Here is a 19,521-nt window from a genome sequence, read left to right as displayed (position 1 = left end):
TGACCATTAAGTCCCATCACGGACGACTCTGGGGTTGCGGCGCTCATCTTGCTTTACTGGCCAAGGGAGCCGGCGTTTGTCTGCTGACAGGTCATGTGGCCAGCATGACTAAGCCGCTTCTGGCGAACCAGAGCAGCGCACGGAAACGCCGTTTACCTTCCCGCCAGAGTGGTACCTATTTATCTACTTCACTTTGATGTGCTTTTGAACTGCTAGGTTGGCAGGAGCAGGGATCAAACAATGGGAGCTCACCTCATCCCGGGGATTCAAACCGCCAACCTTTTGATGGGCAGGCCCTAGGCTTTGTGGTTTAGACCACAGCGCCACCTGCGTCCCATATGAGTTCCATAAGATCTTGCAATGGTTTTGTGAGATCTCACAAGATCTCACCAGAAGCTGTCGCTGCAGCTGCGCAATCCTGGCAGCAGCAACAGGGGTGAGCTTGACACCCACGATGGTATGCCCGGGGGATTCTGCTACCCAAGGTGGCTGCTTGCCTCTGCCTCGTGGGCAGGCACAGCCCTGCTTCCCTCAAAGAATCCTAGGATTTCTAGTTTACTCCTCAAAGATTTATAATTCCCAGCACCCTTAACAAACTACAGTTCCTAGTATTCTTTGGGGAGCTGCATGCCTTAAATACATGGTATAGATGTGATTTGAGAGCAGGGCAATAGGGGGCATACATATACACTGAAAGCACATGACTTCCCCCCAAGGACCCTTGGACCTGTGTTTTGGAAATTGCAGAGCTTACAGTGAGAAACCATGATTCTTTGAATCATGTGCTTTAAATATATGGTGTAGATCTTCCCTAACAAAGCTACAGAGAATGAACATGATCAAACACAGTTACTCATGCTTATGTATCACTGTGTTTCTCTTTGGCATTTGCATTTGCTTTTTAAAAAGCACCTTAAATCGTATCTTTTAATTCATTTGTTTGCAGCTGAATTCCTGCTCTGCTTACCCCTTCCATTTCGTTGCTGTTGCTCCCCAAGCATTTCCCCTTCCAGTTTCTCTATTTCCCCTCTCTTGGAAAAGCTGCCCATCTTGTCTTGCATGCCTGTGGGCAGGAATGTCTGTCTGTGGGCTGTTGGGTGGGGGAGTGATGACACCTGATGCGCCTTCAGGCATAGTGAGGAGCAAGGAAAAGGGATGGATCTGTTGCTTGCCTTGCAAGGGATTCTTGTAGGCAGAAATACATATTTTCAATCCAGCATGGGATTTCAATTTGACAGTGGTTGCTTGGTTCAGTGGAGGCTAGTGCATCAGGGCAAATGGATCCACCAACCTCAGCCAGTCCCCACCTTCCGGCCTTCTTTCCATACAACCTATGGGGAGGGGTGACTCTCCCTGTCTCCCTGTCGTTGCCTCCAGCTCCCCCTACGACTGGGCTCCTGGCCCTCCACTCCACTAGTCCCAATGCACACCAGCCATCACTGATTTGGTTGCAGCCACTTTGGAACGGTAGGTGCAAAAGCAGAGAACAAATCAATCAGCTAACAGCCTTGCACATTTGTGTAGCATGAATTTGCTCTCTGCTTTGCTCTGTGAGTGTGACAAAACTCTAACAAGGCATGATTCCCCTTACAGATTATTGAAAGGACTAAACCCCAGACTTGGCCCTCCAACTGTTTTGGGACTACAACTCCCATCATCCCTAGCTAGCAAGACCAGTGGTCAGGGATGATGGGAATTGTAGTCCCAAAACAGCTGGAGGGCCAAGTTTGGGGATGCCTGGACTAAACGCTGCCCTTGTATCCCTGGGATAGTGAGTTATCCCTACATAACCCTACAACATGTCAAAAGGAAGGAAGGAAGGAAGGAAGGAAGGAGCAGGTGTAGAAGCTGGAGAGATACATAGACAGGAGCAATTTCTGCCTCATTTACTCATATATTTTGGAACACCTGAAACAACTTAAATGAATGCCATTGTGTGTGTGATGGTAGGGAATCGCAGTCTCTACCACAGTGTTCTTCTGTGCTGATATAATCAAACAGTCTAAAAACTCTGTAATAAAATCCCAGCACCATGGAAACCCATGGCAGAATTTGCATTATTATTAAATAATACCAAACTTCCATCTCGCAAATTAGAAGAAGTGGTGTTTGGATTTGATATCCTGCCTTTCACTCCCCTTCAGGAGTCTCAAAGCGGCTAACATTCTCCTTTCCCTTCCTCCTCCACAACAAACACTCTGTGAGGTGAGTGGGGCTGAGAGACTTCAGAGAAGTGTGACTGGCCCAAGGTCACCCAGCAGCTGCGTGTGGAGGAGCGGAGATGCAAACCCGGTTCCCCAGATTATGAGACTACCACTCTTAACCGCTACACCACACTGGCTCTCGCCAGTGCCAAATCTTCAACCTCTCACCCCAAAATCACACGAAGCAGCAAGTACAGTTGCATTGGGTGCCGCATGGTTTTGCTTAAGCCAGAGAAAGGCAGTTTTGCAAGACTTTCACCAACACTCCTGATTCATAAGCTCATGGTTCCAATGCAGTTGCGCTATCACAAAGGCATTCAAAAATCTGTTGGGGTCATAAGTATTTTGCCCCCCCCCCTCTCTTTCCCTGCACCACCATTGCCAAAACTCTCTCTCTAGAGAGAGAGCCACATGCACAATGTTAGCATCATTAATTCAAGTGCACACAGCTTAGCCATGATTCACTCTCCAAACAGCCTTCACGCTGCGGTTTGGAGCACTAATTTGGCTGACTCACTTGAACACCAGCCTTTTCAACACAACTTCAGCGACCAAAGGAGAGCCCTGTTCAGACATGTTGTTAAAAAGATAGCCTAACTCACCAGCTATTGGTGGGGTTTTCCTGTATCCTGTCATCTCCCCTCAGCTGAGATGCGGCTGGCAGAGGACTTACTAACAGAGTTGAGTTTTGCAGTGCAACAATAGCAGGAATAGAATGGTTTCTGTTTAAGGAGGGGAAGGAAGCAACTGGTTCCTATTACATATAAAGCAAAGCCATAGGTTACAGCACAAGTTTTTGTCTTTGGTTTTTTGTTTTGTTTTGTTTTCTTAAGCAGCAGAAGGCCCTGCTGTAGTTTAGAGAGGAACCAGTGCAGTGCAAAGTCCTTCGACCAGGCAGCAAGGTCTGTAAAGATTTGCAGGAAACAAGATCCTGGCCAGAACATTGGCAGGCAGCAATCACAGCTTCTATGCCTGCTGTGTGTATTCCTTTGCACCTAAAGAGACAGAGAAACCTAAACGCAAAAGTCTTGCAGGACCCACAACGTAGAAATGGGTGTTGACCCTAACTCAGACCACACAGGGAAGTGCATAAATCAGAGGCATCGTGGGCACTAGAAGAAGAGGCCAAGCTGCACTCGCCCTGTGTTGACATGTGGAGTTAAAATGCTCAGCAGAAGTTGAACTTGACACTGAATCCGTGTTGGAAGAGCACACTTTACCCTGGATATAATCGCATTGCAACTCTGACTTTAGAGAAACAAGAAAGCTGAATTTATTACAGGAAAGACATGCTTGCTGGAGCTAGGGATCTTCCTTATCTAACAAAGGTGGAGAAAGTGGTGCTTGCTCTTACATCACAGGTTAAGTCAGGAAGGACAGTCTAGGAAACATGAGGTTCCTCTCTGTACTTGCTCTTTCCCATGCAAACACATCAGCCTCCAGTGCAAGCTGAGTTCCAGCAGGGGTGGTTTTAGGGTAGCGCGACTGGTACATGGGTGCCCAGGGTGCCACACTGCAGGGGGTGCCACAACAATGCTGAAGAACGGAGCAAGAGAGTTGGGGGCGGCAAATTTTAGCATCGCACAGGGCACTGCTGAAATTTGAGAGCCCCAAGTTCATGGGTGGCGCTGCGGTCTAAACCACTGAGCCTAGGGCTTGCCGATCAGAAGATCAGCAGTTTGAATCCCCGTGACGGAGTGAGCTCCCATTGCTCGGTCCCAGCTCTTGCCCACCTAGCAGTTCGAAAGCACATCAAAGTGCAAGTAGATAAATAGGTACCGCTCCGGTGGGAAGGTAAACGGTGTTTCCATGCACTGCTCTGGTTCGCCAGAAGCGGCTTAGTCATGCTGGCCACATGACCCAGAAGCTGTACGCTGGCTCCCTTGGCCAGTAAAGCGAGATGAGCGCCGCAACCCCAGAGTCATCCGTGACTGGACTTAACGGTCAGGGGTCCTTTAACTTAAGTCCACCACTGGTTACATTCCAACACACTGAACTTGCAGAAGGAGTTGTGTCACTTGAACCACCCTTTTCTAGCTGCCCACCTCCAATTTGTCCCCAGTTCCTGCAGAAATTGATCAGTCACTGCAAATGGAAATGTGCTCTGAATGTGCATCTAGAACAATGACCCCGGTCATTGCTGCATTGAAACAAGGGTGACTGGAAGCTCCCCTTTGTGCCTCCTTGAACCCTTGAACCTAGGAAAGAGTTTCCGCTGCTAGGAATTGAGTCCAACAACATCTGAAGGGCACCATGTTGGCTACTCCTGGATGAAAGCAAACACAGGAGATGGGTCTGCAAAGGATGGAGAGAATGAGGAATAATCTGGGAAGTAAGGAGGTCTGCCTCAGAGACAGATTTTGGGATGCATCACTAAAGGGCAACAGGCGATCAAGTATTAATTTATTGTCATATTTTACCACCCTTGAGGGCACTATTTAGGCAGTCCGCCTCAGGCAGCAAAATGTCTTGACTTGGATCATATTTCTTTTGATGGGGTTCACGAGAGAGGAGGGAGGGAGGGAGCGAGAGATTGGACTGGATTTTTAAAATGTTGAGGTGTTAGAGCATTCACAAGACTTTTTTAAAAACCAAAAACAATGAACACCAGTTACACTAAACCCTATTTCCACCACACACACACACACACACACACACACACACACACACAAACAAACATTTTGTGACCATTTCTCTTGATTGCCTCTCTTTAAAGGCTGAGTTCATAGTGGGGTTTGTGCCCTAAATTTTGTTTTTACTCATTTCCAAAAATGCAGATGATCTCCTAGCATAGAATTGTATGTTGCTTTGAGTCCATTTTTTTGAAAATAAGGGGGAAAGTAGTTTCAGATAATAGTATTTTTTTATCTTATCTGAAAGTGCTTTCCCCCTTATTTTCAAACACTCCTCGTTTACACATACTTACTAACCCTAAGCCTGTAAACTTGACAATAATTCCTACTTATTTCAATGGAGCTTACTTCTAAGCAAGCATGCTTAGGAGAATCTTAGCACATTTACCACATTATAATTAAATTTATTGGGATTTGCTTCACAGTAGACAGACATTAAGATTATGCTGTAAAACATTGCTCTTATTGTTTTGTTTTAAATGGGAGTCAGTCACGAGAATTTTAATTGGGACATTTGGCCATTTTTATCAACAATTTTCTTTCAACATTTCCAACTGCTTATCAATATAGCACAAAAATATAGCATGGCTGTCTCTCTTTTGCCAAAGTTATCAGAAGTGGAGAAACATCTCTGAACACGGCAAGCAGGTAATGTAATTTGTGTATTGCTTTGTAATTGCTAACAATACTACCACGGGTGTAGCCAAGGGGCCCATCACGTAAAACAATAGAAACACCTAACTAACTGACCAATCACGTCGGTTCTGCCCCCCAAACAAAAGTCCTGCCCCCCCCGAAGTCCTTCCTCCCCCCCAACAAAAATCCTGGCTACGCACATGAATACTACCGTTACTGCTATGTATGCTATTTTCGCAATCAGAACTTCAAGAAAGCAAATATTACTGGCGAAATGATGGCTTCTATATAAACACACACATGCAGAAAAGATGGAAATTCTCAATTGTTCATTCTAAGCATATTCCAAATTATTGGAAGTACAGTAATCAAATGCACTTCTCCGTTGCTGAGGGCTGTGCAGTTTTACACCCTCATAGCCTTGGAGAATTATTGGGCAGGGAGAAGACTCTTTTCGAAGTTTCCATGACACATGTGTACAAATAGTTTAATATTTGATGACTGATATGTGTCCTCTCAGCATTAACTATGCACAATTACCGTGGCTTTTTCCAACCAAGGCATCGGACACCATAACCCGGTTTTAAATTAAATCTGCAGCTATAGCCAAGTGACCTTCAACTGTGTTGTGGAACTGGCAGATTCCAGCAGTTTCGCGTTTTCAAAAGGACACGAAGAAAGACAGAGCCGCCTATGTCCAAGAAAGAGGTCCCAGTGTGAAAGGGAGGGGGAGCTCCTTCTCAGTGTTACTTAGGTTTCTCTAATGTAGCTTAATTACTTTTAACCTCTGGAAACAATTAGGTAACCGTCCTTTGAAGTGAGACAGACAACTTGTCAAGCTGAGGGCAGCAGAATGCCAATAATTGTTTTCTTTATATGCACTGTGAATAGACGTGTGTGTGTGTTGGAAAAATGAATTGGGTCAGGCGCACCCACGAACCTAGTTATGGCAAATGTTGGGTGCTCAGGATTTGGAATAGATTTTTGATGAGCTAGGTATCGTTTGTGGAAATTCCGGGAACAAATCTGTTCCGGCTCCACACAAAGCAGTTAGAACTCCATGGCATGGAAAGCATAGCCCCCCTCCCTTTCCTGGGAAAACCAAATAAATGAAAAGCGCGAGGGCGCGCGCAGGTCTGCAGGAAGCTCAGCCTCTCGGTTTGCAACCTCCGCATCTCCTACAAACGCCCATCTTCTGTGATCTGGCCTCAGGACTATGGCAGTTCAGTCTCAGGTGCCTTTCCTGAGCCTTCCTCGATCAAAGGGAAGCCCGAATGTCAGCAGTGATTGTGAGCTGAAATAAGATAGCTCTGAACCGAGGAAAGCGGCCTGGGGTGCGGGAAGGATGGGTGCAGGGCGCGGCGGATGCGCTGAGTATCTTTGGACAGCGCATCCCCTGGCAGAGACGGGGCGGGACGCGGCCTCGTTCCAGGCGAACACAGCGCCCATTCTCGGATCAGATCACATCAGGTGGAGAAGCGCGGACCCCTGAGGCCGCCTCGCCGGTTCTGACCTCGGCAACCCCGCGCCAAGGTCGTGCCTGCCTCTACTCCAGGCTGGGAGCCGCTCAGCTCCGAGGAGGAATTCGGGTGTGGCTCCGAAGCTGAAGCGAGCGCCACCTTCTTTCCGGCTCCTCAGAGGCGAGCCGACTTGGCCAGAGGAGACTTTCAAAAGCCCCCTTTGGGCGCAGTGTTGGCCTGGAGTTTGGCGCACCACTGACCTGGGGAAAGTCTCCAGCGCCCTAAGAAACCACCGAGGCCAGTATGGTTTAGGATCCCAAAATACATTTGGGCTATAGAATCCGCCGCGGCCCATGGGCGCGGCTTGCGCACATGCTTAACCCTGGACGGCGCTTGAGCAGGACTGGGGGGTCGGTTCCCCGGAATTCAAAGCGGAGGTCGGCAAAGACCCCCGGGGTGGGCAACAGGGCTGATACTGGGGCAGTCCCCACCCCCCAGGCCTGGCACCGCACAAGGCTAAAAAATATATTTTTTTGATTTTTAAGGGGGGGAACCGGCCCCACAATCGCTGTCGAACAACACGCCGCCGCATGCCCTCTTTGGCTGTACTCCACCCCCCTCCACCCCCACTTCCTGGCCAGGGGATTCCCCCGCCCCGCCGGGCTCTCGGGGCTTTGACCGGCTATTTTGCGCATCAGCCAGCCTGCAAGTCCCGGCGCGGTCCCGAAAATCTTTCCCGTGCCGTGGGGACGCCCCGTCTGCTTGGGCGAGCCGGAGGGAAGAGGTTTCTTCCTCCCCAAACACCGCCCCCCCCTCCCTCCACCTCTCAAGACAGTGGCGGCTGCTGCTCAAGGCAACATCTCTATTTTCTCCCTCTCTAACCAGAGAAGGGAAGAGAAAGGTCCCCCTTGAGGCGCGCGTCACCTTGGCGATGTAGCAGCGTTGCAGCGCGCTCTCCCTCCTGCTCCGCCGCGGGGGAGGCCACTTTCACTTTTCGCTCTCCTTGCGCGCCCGCGTGCGCTCCCCTCAGCAGACGAAGAGACCAGCTCTTCGTCGTTACCTTCCCTAGACACCCCCGGCAATAAATAAATCTCGCGCGGTTCCTTCCAGCCGCCAGAAAACTGCGGCGGATGGGACGTCTCGCTCGGACTTCTTATAGAATCTTTCTTAAGCCCAGCCCAGCCTCCCGGTTCATCTTCACCTTCGATGGCTCCTTTTAATACTGTCCCCCGCCCTCCTCTCTCCGCTCGTGCCTCGGATCTGTATCCCTGGCCCCCATTTTCATGCCACCGAGCTTTCCCATTCTTGTCCGCGCGCTGCTCTGTCTCCGCGGTTTGCTGCGGCGAGGCAGCCGCCTTAGTACTCCTGCTTTCGGCTCATCAACGCCACTGACAACCTGCAGGAGGACACTGGCTCGTATCGAAATCGCCTTTGGGGGAAGAAGAAAGGGGGGGGGGGATATTCAGTGGCTGCAGGCCGGCTGGCCCCCCTGGTTCTAACCACACCGTTTTATCCCGACTTGGAAGGGAGCCGTCGGGACTGGGCCGATGGACGTGCCAAGCACATCGGGTGCGGCGCAGTTCTTGAAGCCAGGGCGCGCACCACGTACGGGCACCCCGGACGCCCCCTCCCCAACAGCCCCCACCATCTTAGCCAATAAGCAGAGAGATGTAGTTTAGCAGCACCTGGAGGGCGCCAGGTTGGCTCTCCCTGGCGCGCGCGCGCAATCCTAACCCCCCAAGGACAGCTCCATTGCAAGAGCAAGCCACGGCCGCCTTTCGCAGCAATATACCGCCGCCCACCCTCTGCTTCAAGAGCCCTTCCATCCCGTTTGCTTGCCTGAGATGTTTCCCCGACGAGCGGTACGCTTAGCGCGTGCTGCCCGCCTCTTTGCTGACCCGAGGACACGAGTCGTGGGAACGGGTAGCAACGTTCGCCTGTCAGGGTGGTAGATAAGACGGTGCGAGGAGTCGGGGAGCAGCAGGGCGAGTCTCCCCACCTCCCCGTACCCCCACTTCCTTCCCTAAAAGAAATCTGCCAGCTCTGCTACAGCGAACTCCTTCCACCCCCGATCTTGCCCCGTGGTTTCAACAGTGCGGAGTTCGTCCTGTCCCCAATACAAATATATACCGTATATTTATATTTTTTAAAACCCTTCTTTCTCCCCTCCATTAACACTTCGTTGAACAGCTTAAGGGATGAAGGGTTGGCAGTTGCCTACAGAAGGTTTCAGTTCGCTTTTTGTAGGAAGGAGCGAGCGGGGTCGGTGGGGGGTCGCCCAGCTCCCCAACTTTGCTTCCAAGGGTAAAAGGCGCCGCAAGGATTGGGGCGCCGCAGCCGCAGCGGCTCCGGGTTCTGGAGATCCTCCGGGCCGCGCAAAAAGGAAGACCCGGGAAAGTCAGTAAACACAAGGCGAGGGGAGGTGGGGTCTCCTGTCTTTTGTCTTCGTTTGCTGGTCTGTCAGCGGCTCCCCCCACCCCCCAGCCTCCCAGTTTGGCTCGGGCTTGGCGAGGTTTGCAGCCAAAACAAGGCAGAAAAACGCCGCGGCCGGCCCGCTCCTGAACTTCTCACCTTGAAAAACAGAACCAAAACAAAACACGCGAAAGAGTGCCATTTAGTGACAATCGCCTCGGTTTCTTTTAACCCTATTTTACAAGGGCCTTTAATTGTATTTTATAAGGGTGAGGAGACCACACAAACAAACACGCACATACTACACATTCCAAACTAACAGGAGCCTAACAATCAGAACGAGGGGCGGAAAAATTTAGCGTTTGGGAGGCGGCGGCGGGGAATTATTTATACCTTTGACATTTAAAAGAGCATAATTAATTTGTCCTGTTTGCCTTAACATTGTTGGGGAAGGCTTCCTAGACAGCAAAAAAACATTGGGGGGGTTTAGAAAAAGGCACAGAGAGCTCGGAGGCCGGCGCTGGTCTCCCCCCCACCCCTTTCAGATCTGTAATCAATCACTGGAGGCAGGGATATTGTAAAGATTCGATAGATTAAAATGCAAATGAAAGGTAGAATAAGAAACATTAACATGGCAATCAAAGATTTAATAATCGTAAATCAGGGAGGGCTTTTTTGTTGGTGTTGCAGCTGCACTTTATTTATTTATTTTAACTTTAATTATGTTCGTTCTATAAATAAATAATTTCTGAACCGAGACTTTAAAAAAAATAATCAGGATTTTTAACCATGAACTCCAGTACTCAACCTCTTTCCTTTAAAAACCGTTCAAAGGTTTTGTTTGTTTCATTAATGGGGAAGAAGAGAGAATAAATCTTCCAAGATGGTATTCAACATTCCCAACCTAAAATCTTGATCCAAATAAAAATTGTCGTTTCAAAATTCAAGATATTTATTTGCCTACATCGTTGTAGCACTGGTCAAAAGTGGGTGGAGAGAGGGGCGGAACAAGAAATATATTTTAAAAGATGCAAGAGGAAGGAGATCCTCACAATAATGACTTTAACATCCAGATTGTTTTATTAGCCGATATTGCCATTTTAAAACCGAGGAGAAACGCTCAACTGTAAAGCTGTGATCTATCTAAGCAGGAGGGAAACCTGCCAGCAAGTAATTTCTCCTCCAGAACTTTTTCGGACCTCCCTGCTCCAAAATGAAACAGCAACAGTATTAACTAGGAAATGTTTTCTGCTGGCAATTTCGCAGTGCAGAAAGGTCTCAGATCTGTGCCTTTAGCCCCCACCCCACACGCGCCGCGTGTTTTCGTGGTGCTGTCGTCTTACATGCAGATTCCGGATACATTTACCTGGTCTGGCCCCATCAATCCAGCGCTCCTCCTTTTTCATTTAAAGGGCGTTTAAGTTCGGGTGGTGGCAGTTCAATTGACTTTCAATGGGAACAGACAGTCTAAATACACCCCCAGGAGACTGTAAATACCCTCTAAGTTGGATTCTAGAGAGGGGCTTTTTCATGCCTCACACCCCGATCTTAAATACAGTCACAAGCAGTCCTTTTCGCAGAATTCACTGCCATGAAATTGCGCTCAGATTTCACAACATTTACTCGGGACCTAAATCCCGCAAAAGTTAACTGGATTTGCTGCTCAGAAAATAGGTGTGCAGCGATTGTTATGCAGTACTCGAGGATGAGTATCGAAACCCGTCTAACATCGTGGGTTCTATTCCGTATTGCGTTTATTTTAAAAGTCCTGCTTCGCGCTGTTGGGTCATCTCCTGCAGGGACGGGACTTGGAGATTTATTTTTTTACGTGGAGTAAGCAAGGGAGGAGCAAAGTGGAAATCCTTTGCCTAAATTTGGCATTTCCAGCAGCATCACCTTCTTCTTATTTTCGCCTTGAAAGATGAGGTGAGAGATGTCTGGTTAGCAATTCCCACTTATCCAAATTATGTATATATAGAAATATATTAAAGGGAACATGACGAATTTCGAAAATTGCTGCCTTGAACAAGGCATAATCCTCTCGATGAAATATCCAAGCGGTTATTTTATCCAGAGGATTAATATGCCACATTTTCCCCCTAGTCCGTGGCTAAACAAATAATCTTCGCAGTATTTAGATATTTTGGTAACAGTACAGCAGGAGGGTCGGAGAATCGCACAATGACCATTTTACACACTTTACGCGGGGCTGATGCAATCCTGAGCATGGGGTTTTTGTTTTTCCTTTTCTTATTTTTAGCTTCAGTTGAAATCAGTGGGACATACCACCTAATAGGCGAACTTACTCGAATCTGAGTACAAGACACACACAGAGAGAGACACACGCCGCCCTTTGCCTCTTCTCCCCTCCTCTCCTGTGCAACACGCTGCCTCGATTTGCCCCGTGGCTCGTGTCAGCTCCACGCCACGCCACGGTGCCACCCTGTTCCCGAGTCAGGGACAAGGTGTGGACTAATTTCATTTTCTTGACTGGTCAGGTAACCAACCCGTTGGCTGCCAGCAACCTAAGGCGACGCGATCCTAAGGGAGAATCTGGAGGCGATCGCGCTAAATCTGCAACGCGCATTAAGGACACGGAGGGTGCGGGTGGGAGGAAAGCGGGGCTTTAAAGGGAGGCTTTAAAGTGCTGCGGGCTGCTAAGTGCTTCCAGATATAGCCTTTGTCAATTTCCCTGTAGAGCTCCATTCATCAAAGGAGAGGGTAGTTGCGGGGAGGAATCGCGGGTACTTAATTCTCAACTTTTCCTGCGCCCACTTTGGGCAGCGCGCATCACGAGCCTCCCGCCCTTTTCCCCCCATCAAGGACTTGCTCCTTGTCTCGTTGAAACGCAGCAAGGCAGGTCCTTGATTTTGCATTTCACCAAAAGGTTACGCAAACCTCTTAACAAGAAAGGAGAAGGAAATCGTGGCGGTGAGGTCCCTGCAGAATCAGGTAGCGCGCGCCAGATCGCCTGTGCAAGCGCTAAAGTTCTCCCTCTGTGTGTGTTGTGTGCGCGCGCGCGTATCTCCTGACCCCACAATGCACAGCTCGGTTTCATTGATCATCTCACTCCCCCCCCATCTCACCCCTCCCCTTTATGAGATAATGCAATTACAAACATCAATAAGAAGCTGCAAGGGGAATCATTATGCGGTGACAGTGATAAATGACGCTGCAGAAATAGCAGGCTTTTTTTTCTAACAGTCCGGGAGCCCAGGGGCTTTGGGGGCCTGAACACAGTCACCAAGGAAACAGATGACATCCAAAATGGCACCAAAGGAAAAAAGAAAACAAAAAAGAGCAGTCCTTTCTTTTGCCTTTCACTCTCCTTCTCCCGCTCCAGACCCCCCCACCCCCAGTGGATCCAAAGAGTTAGTTTTGGCTTTAGAAACAGCTGCCACACAGGCATTTAGTTATTTCACACATTAAAGCCCTGGAAGATTTCCTCTGTCCACTACATAAAATACAAAGCTGCTGAGACTGCTTAGGAGTTTATTAACTACCTTCCAGCGAGAACCTGAACAAAAGCAGATCTTGCGTTATCACGATTCTAGGACAAATGGCCCGATTCGGCAAAGTGGGGACGGGGGTCAATCTCCGCCCCTTATAAGACAGACACACACACACACTTTTTACAGAAGGTCTTAGTGTACTTTGCGTCTTCTAACGGTCTAGTAAGGGCGGCCCTTTTGCGATTCCAAACCTTGAGCCGGGGAGTCCTTTTTACACCTCCAGTAAACACAGCAAAGTCACACAAAGAGGATAGACACACAAAGACTAACGGAACGGTAGCTTTAGAATACAAGATCAAGTGCACACTCTTCACATCCACAAACCTATTCCTTGGGGCGGGGGATATCAAACACACTTGGAGATTTTCGCTAGGATCCCCGGGTGGACATTCTTACAAGTCATGGGTTTAGGATCAACGCGTAAGGCAACCCAGAGGAACAACAGCCTGCGAAAAACTTTCTAAATTTCTCGGTCTCTCTGGAATAACTGCTTATATTGTTGACTAGTTGTGGTGGGTGCGCTTCGCATGAAAACCGATTGGCAGTGCAATGCGATAGGTCGACTCGGGAGTAAATCCTTTTGCGCTCAGGGGCTCTTACTCCTAGGTGAGTTGCAGCCTTCTTCAGCACAATCATTCAGTAGCGAAATTCTAACTGGAAAGGTTCCCTTGAAAACCTGCCCCTTAAGGGTCGATGAGTCTGAACGCTCGTGTACGTGCGTGGAAGATGGTGTCTTTGTCAGCCTAAAATTGCTTTTCACTGCTAGCCACAATTCCAAAATTCATTCACAAGTTGTGGAGCAAGCCTTGCTTGGAATGACCGCTCCCGCGCCAGTCTTTGCACACAGGAGGAGCGACAGATTCACTTTTAAGGCATAGTTTACCTTTTTTTTATTTAACAAAAAATGGGGGGGGGGGGGAACCCGCCACACATCTTCCCATCTTCCCAAACACACAACCCCCACGACTTTTTAAGGTGCCACTTTTAACTCGAGCGTCCGCCACCGTTTGCGAAGCACCTTGGAGACAGCGGCCGGCGAAAGGCAAGTCGCTCGCCTTGGGAGGTTTGTGACCCTGAGCGGCGAGGAGAAACCACTGGCTGAGCTTTGCTATTCCGGGTCCCTTTAGGGACTTCTCGGACTTTCGGGTGCGTTTCGCTCTGCTGGAAAGGCTCCACACGCACCCCCTTACACGGGGATTCCTTCCAACACACACACACGTTGGATGGATTTCGATAAAGTAGGAGAGGATATATGGAACTGATATTATCCCCCCGATCTCACGTGAGGGAGGTTTAGAGCTTGAGGAAGAATAACCTTTGTTGGTTACACACACACACACACAGGCTGCACGCCTTGCAGGAAGGAGGGGGTGAGAAGGTAAGGAGATGGCTCTCTTCTTTACACTCTCGCACACACTTTGGAGGATCCGACTGTGATTTTTGACACTGGAGAAAGAGAGAGGAGACGTGGGGGGCGGGGGAGAGAGACTCCCACTCCAAGCACAGAAATGTCCCCAGGTCCCCTCTTCTGGGCTGGATGATGCTGGTCCCACCCTTTCCTTCAGCGCAGATGAACCCGCAGAAAAGGGCTTTGGTCGGAGGAGAGAGAGGCTGGCAGGGCCTGGCCGCCAGGGCTGCACTGAGAGGTGGGCAGGAGAGGCCGAAGGAGACAATCGAGAGCAGGCTGGCTTGAGCAAGAAAAGAAACAAAGCGGTTATCTTCCGAGTCTGAGGAGGCTGGAAAGTTGAGTGGGTGAGGGGATAACAGCTAATCCCGGCTTGTGATGCCGGATTTTAGGCGGCGAGGGAAGACTCACACGTGGTGCTTCTTTTGCCAGCTGACACGTGTTCCGGGACGAAATCCCACCCCCGCCCCCACGACCAGAAAGAAGCGGAGCAAATCGCCCTTTTCTCGCCTGCTCCTCCTGTTTTTCCCTTCGCGGGTCGAGCTTGTCTGCAAACAAAGCTGGGCGAGGAAAAGTTTTGCAGGACTTTAAAAAGGAGGGGGCGGAGAAAAGGGGGGAGACCTCCGTCCAGCAACACACAAACACCAGCATCCTCTTCCCCCCGCCCCAGGAAACGAAAAGCAACAACAACAAAAATCCCCTCTCCCAAATCCGTGTTGTATCGATCCAACTGCTTTGCCTTTCCGTTTTTTTGCTTTTTGGAATAAACCTGCCCTATACTATCCAACGCCACTTCATGGCAGGGGAGGAGCGGGGTCGCGCTGGGGAGAAAAGGAGGTCTCTCTGTTCACAACAGCCAAAGGGGGACCGGAGGGGCCATTTGTTAACTTGGGAGGAGGACGGAGACGCTTCCGATTCTGCGGTTGACAAACGCAGAAAGAGGCGAAGCCCTTTGCCCGGCTGGGCTAGTGGTCCCTCCCGCCCCGCTCGGGGGTGCTGCCTCTAGCGGGGGCCTTTCGCCCCACCCTCGCCCACCCCACCGGACTCCGCTCTGCAGGCTCCTGGGAGAAGCCGGGAGTTCAAATGCAGACAACAAGATCTCCATGATTCAGCTTCTCCAAACACACACGCACGCCCCCTCCCCCCCGCCCAGGAAAAGTGACAAGGACAGCAGCAGACTTGGGGTGGATCCGGCGGCGGCACTGATAAAAAGAAGGACAAGGTGTATTAAATCAAAACAAAAATAAAACTAAAGTATTGTTTTAATCGCAGCGACCCTAATCTTGGAACAATTGTATTATCCGCGCAATAACTCTACGGAGAACCTTGGTTGGGGGTTTAAGGGCGGGGGAGGAGAGGAGGAGGAGGGATCATGTCCAAACACGACGGTAAAAGTTCTCCACTACCAGCTGCCCGCACCCCGCCGACCAAGCGGGATTCCTCGCAATTTCTCAAGTGACACTCGACTCGGTGCAATACGGTACCCTCGCCGCGCACAAAACAGGCAACGAGGAAGCCTCAGCGCGCATGCGGCAGCGTCGGACAATCTTTGCAGGGGCGGGGAGAGGGGGGGGGGAGAAAGAGCTGACAAAAAAGCAAGACCGGTGGGGACGGCGGAAAACTTTTGCGCGGAACTTGGGGGAGAAAAAGGCGGCGGGATCCGGGGTCTCCCCCTCCAGCCCAGCCCCTCTCTCTGCAAATGCTTCCATGCAGAATGGCCAAGGCGCAGAGCTAGTTCCCATCTGCGCTCCAAGTATTTTCCCCAGCAAGCACAAGTGGGAGCCCAGATTTGGACTCGGGGGGCTGGGGAAGAAGAAGCACGAGGACGGGAGGGAAGGAAAGCGAGGAGGAGGAGGAGGAGGAGGAAGAGGGCGGGCTCCTACCTATCGGGTCGTTTTTCCATATCCCCAAAAGATGGCAGTCGAAGCTGACATTCCTTCTCCTTGGGCTCTGCAGCGGGTGGCAGAGAGAGGGGGAAAGAGCGAGAGAGAGAGAAAGGAGGAGGAACGGGGGGGGGGAGAGAAGAGAGGGAGGAGGAGGAGAACTGATCTGTTTTCAAACTAATCCCTCCAGAGATTTTTAAATACAGACAACCGCACTCCGCTCACAGCGCTGCAAAACGGGAGACGTTTAAGCGCGCGCGCTTGGAGAGCTTCCCTTTTCGCACCGCTCCGCGCGCGCGCTGGGAATCTGCGGAACAGAGCAGCAGACGCGCCAGAAACCAGGACATCTTTGTTCGCTGCGCGCACACACACACACACACACACAACCCCGCCGCGCGCATCGCTCCACTCCCACAAAACACACGCGCATTTTCCAATACAGACATAAATTAATCTCGCTTTCTTTGTGCTAGCTCTCGGAAAACTTAATTCCCAGCTTCGTTTTTGAAAGGGGGGAAGAGACTAAAAGTGGATCAACGGCTACGGCAGCAGCGCCTTGTCTCTCCATAGAGGGTTACTGGGTGCTCTAAGAGGGAGGGAAACCGCCTGTTTCTTTATTTTCTCCTTTACTTAAAGCAGATCCAAGTGCATGGATTGCAATCTGGTTGCCAAATAAGAATAAAAAAAACTTTCCCCCTCCCGCCCCCCAACACACACTCTCTCCCTCCCTCCTTCTCTTTCTGTTGCTGCTGCCTTTGCTTTGAATGTGGGTAGCTAGGAAACAGCGAGCAGGCCGAGAAGGCGGAATTTCCAACGTGTAAAATGTTCTTAACGGAGCCATTGAGAGTGTGCAATAAGGCGTGAGGGGGAACTAATCTCTCCATTTAAATGTTTGTGGCAATTTTATCTAAATGAATTTTAATGCTAAACGAGGGATAATTCCCTATTTGTAACCCGTTTACTTTCTCTTTCCTTTGCCTGTAAAAGCCGTCTAACATCATGCGATGAACAATAACAAAACAAAACAAAAAACATACTCTCAAGGCATATTATTCATTAATGTGTTATAATTGCAGCTGATTGTCTTGGGATATAATACAGAGAGGGTTTGGGGTGTGTGTACACACAAACATACCCCAAACCCTCTCAGTATTTTTAATATATATATAGATGCCCCCCTTTAATAACGTGAAATGCACAAAAATAAATCACGTCGATGAAAGCAATAAAATCCCCCTTCTCTTAAAAAAGTGGTATATTCAGGTATTTTCCCACTCTTGAAAAGGAGTGGTTTTAAGACTGGTTTTAAGAAAGGATTTAACACTGGCAAAGAGCTTAACAGTTTACGTTTTGGCAATGCATGCATTGTTAATATCGCCTCATGCTGCAGAAAGAAGAAAACAACAATGTCCTGACCTTACAAAGTTGGAAAGGGGAGCTTCCTCAGACAAGGGGAAGATGAGAAAGGTCATTGGCTGGCAACTCTCCAGAAATCCACCCCCTCTTCTGCCATTGATGCATGTGGCTTGATGGTTATGTACTGGGGTACCACTATCCTATCAGCTGTGAAGCTGTGTATTATGGTATTATAACCCCAAACAGATGGACAAAATAGAGTACTTAAGAGGAAAGGCTACTATTTAATTGGGTGGGGGGAGTCGTTAGCTGACAATGAAAACACACGGCTGAAAACTGCACTTCCTTCTGAAGAGGGCAAAATAAAATGAGAGTGTTTAGGACAATAAAACAAAGCTCTGGCCATGAAGGGAGATTAGTTTGGGGAGAAGATGCACGGCTTGATCCCAGGCTTAATTCAGTGCCAGGGATAGGTGCAGTGCTGTTGGGCATGTGCAGAGTGCATTCCCTTACCATTAACAGCGGAAACTATGAGCTTGGCTTCCAGACCACAGTGGGGCTGCTGCTAGTCACCCTTCAGGCCTGGCATCTTTTATTTGAGAAATGTGGCACTGATAATATCTCCAATCCCACACCAGTAAAAAGGAGAGAAGCAGAATGCTTCAACAGTAGGTAAACATAGCCTACTAAAGCCACAAAACAATTGGTCCCTCTTAAATCAAAACGTGATTGTTATGGGTGGGTTCATGGGCTGACATCTATCTGAATGGCAGGCACCAGGGCTCTCGCCACTGAGCTCTTTTGTTTGTGTTAAGTAGTTAGTGCTATCATCTTTTAAAAGTTATTTTTTAAAATAGTGACTAGGACAAACCTAAAACATTTGTATATTTTTCATGCCCTTAAGAAACATTTACAACAGTCGTGATTTTATTTGGAAGAAAATTGTAAGGATTTCTAACCTAAACATGCTGTTTGGTTCTATTTAACCAGTTGGCTGTCTTGCAGAAAGTACAGCTGTGCTGGAAAATTGGTTAATGACCCAGTCTACAGCCAATCACAGCACAGTTTTTATTTATGAGCATTAGATTTTTTAAAAGTCCACCATCCTTTTACTACAAGTAGTTAATGCACACGTATTCAGATTTAGGAAGGTGTTTTTTTAAAAAAAACAAAAACAACTGTGCTATACCCCTTCAAATGTCACATGTGTGTCATTTTAAAAGATGAAATATTTTAAATTCCACCCAGCCTTATGCGGTCAGTTCTTCCCTTTTTCTTTTTGCCTTGAAATCTTAAAATTTGATAATTCAGTTATCACCCTGAAAATATACAGGGTAAGTTATAAGAAAGTTCACTAGCACAGGGCAATATAAAATAATTTAGTATGGGGGGGAAGTATTAATAAGGTTGTCGGGAACTAAAATTTAATTATTTCAAGAGAGAAATTGACATATTACTATGAAATTGCTAATTTTTGGAGGGCTGGGGCAGTAAAATAAAATTTTCAAGCAGTTGAGCCAGCGTGACAAAAATAATTTGCTTTTATTTTAGATTCAGATTTCATTACTGCACTCAAACTACTACAACTGGGCTTTGAGTTATTGTACAATCCAAACGGTTTCAATCAGAAACTCTAAGACTCAATGTGCAATGATTATTATTAATAATTAGCTCCTTGGTTTCTTGATAGAAAAAGGCTATCAACAAGCATTTGTTTAACCACAACAAAAGTATAATTAGCTTATCCCACTTAGTAAATCTGTATGCATGCCAACTCATACCAAACTGCTACTTTTACAAAAAGAAAAAAGAAAAGCAATAATACAGTTCATTTTTCCAGTCCTTTTTGCACAAAATTTATTTACAATGTATACATATATGCTCCATGATGGGACTATGGAAAAATGCACATGACTGATGTTTTGCCCAAAAAATAAAGTCAACATAGTAAAATAACTCTTCAGTTCATGTTCTGAGCGGCATAAAACAGGAAGTGATGTAGGTGGTGGTTGTTGCTGCA

General features: G+C 48.4%; 1 protein-coding gene and 1 long non-coding RNA gene across 6 annotated transcripts in view; both read right to left on the bottom strand.

The window, feature by feature from the left end:
• LOC310759529 overlaps nt 1–16,261 on the bottom strand; it is a 90,109-nt gene extending 73,848 nt beyond the window's left edge. Inside the window, exon 1 of the long non-coding RNA XR_014546381.1 lies at nt 16,146–16,261. This is a non-coding gene — a long non-coding RNA (uncharacterized lncRNA). The remainder of the gene's footprint in view (nt 1–16,145) is intronic.
• Nucleotides 16,262–19,024: 2,763 nt separating this feature from the next.
• The window catches only part of MEIS1 (Meis homeobox 1), a 152,997-nt gene continuing 152,500 nt past the window's right edge, over nt 19,025–19,521 (bottom strand). For all 5 annotated transcript variants that reach the window (XM_083606616.1, XM_083606613.1, XM_083606614.1 and 2 more), the window contains one exon: nt 19,025–19,521. This exon is cut by the window's right edge and continues 1,063 nt beyond it. The gene's annotated coding sequence lies outside the window, so the exon portion shown is untranslated.

Source organism: Podarcis filfolensis (assembly GCF_964270895.1).
Source record: "Podarcis filfolensis genome assembly, chromosome: 3".
In the NCBI taxonomy this organism is placed as follows: domain Eukaryota; kingdom Metazoa; phylum Chordata; class Lepidosauria; order Squamata; family Lacertidae; genus Podarcis; species Podarcis filfolensis.
This window is presented reverse-complemented; position numbering and strand designations above follow the sequence as displayed.